The following is a 5,671-nucleotide window of genomic DNA, read 5'->3' as shown; positions in this document are numbered from 1 at the left end:
GATCCCTCTTGTTAATTTGCTTAGTATGAACCCTAGCTATTTAGTGCTAGTTAGTATGAACCCTAGGCTATTTTTAGTGTTAGTTAGTTAATTTAGTGTTAGTTAGTTAGTTAGTATGAACCCTTAGCAGTAGTTCCTAGGTACTAATTAGTTAGTAAGAACTAGGTACTAATTAGCTAGGTACTAGTTTATTTTTATTTATAGTAAGTTTATTTTCAGTAAGAACTAATTGAATTAATAGAACATGTTAGTAAGAACTTGTTGCTATTTTTTTAGTTAAAGCAATTTTTCCCGAATCGACGTGGACGATGCCTATCCCGCATCCTCGTCGTCGAGTCGGTGGAGGGCGACACCTGCTTGACCAGATGGGCCATGTCCGGGACTGGGCTCCGCCGGGGTGGTACTGGGAGGCTCTACCTACCGGGGGGCGCAGGTTGGTGAGGAGCCAGCCTGTCGTTGACCCGAACCTTCTTTGGTGGCGGTCGCGTGGGCCAGTGACGATCCAGAGGCTCGAGGACTCCGCGGAGGTGGTGCGTCACAGTGTCAGTGAGGACGACGCACACGTCCATCGCTACTTGTTTGCGTTGGAGCACAGGCCGTTCTCCAATACCTGGCAGGTTCTACGAGGATCTCGCTGGAGCTATGATCCCGTGATGGTTCCTTCTCTGTGGGTGTCCACCGCCCGCGCCGATACCCGTCGTGTGCTAGGGTTTTAGTTGTATTAGTGATGTTATATGTATGACACTACTCGTGATGTATTAGTGATAATGTTCGACGATGTACGGACGTAAGAGATGATTTACTTTTGCTTATTGAATGCATGCTAATTTGAGTCCTATAAGATATTTTGAAATATATATCTTCTGTTGCTCAATATCCAAGTGGCCGGTCATGTTTGCAGGTTACACCTCCGAGTGGCCTATGTTTTGCCGGAGTGTTGATTCATTTCTGTTCCGGCAAATTTCAGGCGCTCGATATGTCCTATTTTAGCAAAGGTCATGCCGGATTTTTCCGTGAATTTTGGCATGACTTGTGCCAGAATATGTAGGAAATATCGAGTGCCCCGGATTTGTGTGTTGAGTATCTTGGTAGTTGTCTTTGATCAATTTTCAATTAATGTTTTAACTATGAACATAGGAAATGTCTAACGACGAAAAGGGTTTCGGTATTTGCAAATACTGCGAAGACGAGCGCGGCCTGTGCGACGGAATCTTCCTAGATGATGATAGGCGCTTCAGCATCAAGCTGGACGAGAACTTCAAAGTGGATACAGTAAGTCACAACGACAAGTCTTTTTTCGTAATTAAGCATGACATCTGCTTCATTTGCTTCAACTTATATTTTTTTACTATTCTACTAGCGTATCCCCTGCCATGCAAGAGTTTTTGTATTGGATAAGATAGGTTTCAGTTATAGTATGGAGGAAAAGAAAGTTTACTTGAAGACCGACCATGGTTATATTTTCCATGCAAAATTGTACAATTCAGACGACTACACCTATTTTGGATGCAAAACATGGCGAGCACTATGCAAGACTTATGCATTTGAGCCTGATATGGTTATCACCTTTGATATTCGTCCGGAAGATGATATTGAAGGTAATACCGACATTTGGGTCGATGTGCAGACGCCTCCAGTTATACCATTATGTAAGTTTCTCAACCATATTTATGTCTTTGATATTGTTTATTCAAAAATAGTTGACAACTAATTTGTATTGTCAGCTTATTTCGGTGCAAGCAAACATGTCCAACGCTTGGTAGACAGGACCGTATACTGTCCTGGGGCTGAACTCAACTGCGAGGAGTTCAGTCATTATGTTTCATGGCTTCAGGATCTTGATACTGTCAAGACAAATTTTCTTCCTGCATTTAGAAATGTTAGTACTGAAAATGTGCGACCAATAGTGTTCGTAATGAACTACGGTCACATCTATTTAGGAAGGATGGTAAGATTTTTACTATTTGTCATTAATGCATCTTTTCCATACATTATTTTTGAAACTAAACTTCATTGCTAAGTATGTTACCATACGATGTTCTTCAACAGGGACTCCCGATGAATGTTGTGCCTTATGGGATCGAGACTAAAGGTACCATGAGTATTATCAGCTTACGGCCAAGATATCGTACAGATTACTTTAGTGCATTTAAGATCAGCGACGGATGCTTAATAGTGCAAGACTCGACCAAATATGTGATGGGGGAGCGCAGAGAAGTACTAGGGGGCAGCAAACAGATGTGCTACCCACGATTAGGAGACAGGTTCATCTGCATGCTCCAGCTTGATCAAGGAGGAGAGCTATACATGTTTTATGTTATTTTACCTAAGAGAGACCAGCAGGATTGATTAGGTAGCTAGAAATGAGTTTGAGGATGATGATGTGCTACACTATATTACTATGATGATAAAATAGCTAGTGTTGGTGGTAGTGACTATGATGATTATTATTAGCTAGTGTTAGTGGTGATTAAATAAATATTGTTGGTGGTAATGACTATGATGATGATTAAATAGCTTGTGCTGGCGGATTAGATTCAAGTGGAGGCAACATGTGGTGCACATCGAAAGTACTACTAGTCCAAACTAGATCAAGTTTGGATTAGTAGTATACTTTTGACATGCACCACATATTGCCTCCACTTGAACCTAATCCACCTTCATTTGACACACTGTTATGGACATAATGATGTAAACCTCATAACTGGTATTGTACCAATATTTGTACGACGGCGCATAAATACACTAAAAAAGTACTAGTAGCGATGGACAGAAAACACGCTACAAGTAGTTACCTTAGCAGTAGTGTTGTACTGAACAAACACTACAGCTATTTATCCTAGCAGTAGCGCGGTGGGCACGCGCTACTGTTAAGCAATAGCTGTAGTGCCTTATTAGTAGCGCACCTACCCGCGCTACTGATACACCTAAAACCCGCGCTGCTGCTAGCCTTTTCCCTAGTAGTGGAAGTACATCTCCGTTGCAGCGGTGTGGAGGAACAATGCTCCCCAAGAAGCCACTAGGGCCACCGTATTCTCCTCACGCCCTCACACAATGCGAGATGCCGTGATTCCACTATTGGTGCCCTTGGAGGCGGCAACCGGACCTTTACAAACAAGGTTGGGGCTCTCTCCGCAACTGAATTGGAGGCTCCCAACGAAACCATGGAGCTTCACCACAATGGAATATGGCTCTGAGGTGACCTCAACCGTCTAAGGTGCTCAAACACCCAAGAGTAACAAAATCTACACAAGAAAGTATGGGGGAAGCAAATATCCTTTGGTGGAAGTGTAGATCTAGGTCTCCTCCTTCAATCCCTAGCAAATCAACAAGTTTGAGTGGCTAGAGAGAGAGATCGGGCAAGACAGCTTGAGTAGCATTAATGGTGGAGTGAGAGAGGTAAGAGGTATATGTGGTAGGTGGAAGAAGCATCCTTATATAGCAACCCTAAAAATCCAACCGTTACTGCATTTTCTGTATTGCAGCGGTACAACCGCTCCTTGTCCAAGTACAACCGGGACTCACGGTTTACGTGCAGAACCCTACTAGGCCGTACAACCGGGCGACTAGGCGGTAGTACCGGTTTAAGAGAACAACCGGACCAACCGCCCAGCCACCGCTCAACCACCGCATAGAAACAGTAGGGAATCACCCCTGGGTACGGTAGTCGAGCGGTACAGGACCGGTGCAACCGCTTGGCCTTGAGCGCTCGGGCAGCTAAGTCCTGAGCGGTAGAACCGCTCCGGGCACCGGTGGTACCGGTACGACCGGACCAACCGGGCCACCACCGCCCGAGTACCGCATCAAAACAGAAGTCTGACCGGTACTTGGGCGGTACTTGGCCGGAACTACCGTCGTAGTCTTTGCTGAGCATGGTGGCGGTACCACCACCCGGAAGCAGCGGTACAACCGCTCGATCAAGACAGGTAAGCGCCAAGAACCAACGGTACAACCGCTGGGAAGCCACACTAAGCAGTAGGATAAGAAGGGAAGAGCTCTCTCTCGCAACTAAGAAAGGCAAGAGAGGGGTGATGCAAGTGTACATGAGAAGATTCCCCCAACACCTTCCAATGTGGATTCCCTCTTGATAGTACGAGTTCCCTACGACCAAAGAGATAAAAAGCGTAGACAACTCCATCTTCGATCTTTTCCTTCCAGAGAGAATAGCTATCCAATGAAGGCCTAACCACCGAGAACCTGAAGCACTTAGCACAATATTAGACCAACAAAGGGTTGTCATCATCATCCAAAACACAAAGTAGGGAAATGCCCTTACAATCTCCCCCTTTTTGGTGGATGATGACAAAAACACAATTTACAAGAGGGAAGTCTAGAAAATGTAGACGGGACTCCCCCTAGATGTGTGCCCCAAATTGAGAAGACTATTTGAGGGCACTCATTAGGGACGAGACTCCCCCTAGATTTTATAGACTCGCCACTCGCCACTCCTACTAGACATGCGAATGTAAGCAATAGGACCATACTAAGAAGTAAGGACTATAATGAATAAAGCAACAATATCACCGATAATAAAGATAGATAGATAGATAAGCGCATGTCTTACACCATGCACGATGAGATAAGCAACAAGGTTCACAAGCCAAAGTTCAACAACACGAACGAAAGGAAAGCACAAACCCAAGCGAGGCAAAAACCCATGCAAATCTCGAGACCTATAGAACTCTCTCCCCCTTTGGCATCAAGACACCAAAAAGGAAAAGAGCGAAGCTAGTGCCCCAAAGCTCAGTCGTCTTCCTCTGAATCCTCAGTAGCATCTGGATCCTCATCATCAGCAGACTCATCATCATCGTCGTGATCGGATTCCTCCAAGGTATCATCAGCTGCAGCAAAGGAGGTGGACGGCTGGCGAGGGACCTCATCATCAGACCACGTGCTGTGTGCAGAGATCCATCGCTCCTCCGGTGTGATGCTCTTCTAAAAACCACTCTGGATAGGCATGTTGAGGTGCCTCATCATCGCAATCTGACGATGTAGGGCATTCTTGTCATTGACATGGGCCTCATACATCCTCTTCTGGATGTCAGACTGGAGGCAGAAAGTCTTCTTCACCTTGGCAGTGAGCTTGTCCACCCAAGAGGGCTTGGCCCCTGGCTCCATCTCAAAGTCCTCATCGTCAGAAGTGGCATTGACATCCTCAGGAGCATTAGCAGGAAAGCGAGGCTCCGCATGCTTCTTCTTCTTGAGTAGCTTGACCTCATGAATAGTGAGATTATCGGGAGAATTGAGAGCCTCTCCAGGACGGCGAACCTCCCAAACTGAGTTTAGAAAGCACATGACAAACGGAGCATAAATGGGGACCTTCCTGTAGATGACCATGTTGTACATCTCGTGCCACAGCCAGTTGGACACATCAAACGTTTCCCTAGAGCCCACCTTGGTCTTCATTGCAACCATCAAGTCAACAAGATAGCCATGGATTTCATCTTGATTCCCCACCTTGGGCAGAAGAACATTGCGAAACACGCGATGCATGATGTCATAGACCTTCACCAAATCCTTAGATTATCCAATAATACCATGGCCCCGAATGTACAGAGGGGCAAGCTTCTCCTTAGGCATGGACTCAGGATGGTCATGAGGACGAATGCCACCCCTTCCTTCCAGACCGGTATCGTCATACCCAATAGCATTGCAGAAGGCCCTCCAGGGC

This window comes from Triticum dicoccoides, chromosome 5B, assembly GCF_002162155.2.
Source record: "Triticum dicoccoides isolate Atlit2015 ecotype Zavitan chromosome 5B, WEW_v2.0, whole genome shotgun sequence".
Classification (NCBI taxonomy): Eukaryota; Viridiplantae; Streptophyta; class Magnoliopsida; order Poales; family Poaceae; genus Triticum; species Triticum dicoccoides.
This window is presented reverse-complemented; position numbering follows the sequence as displayed.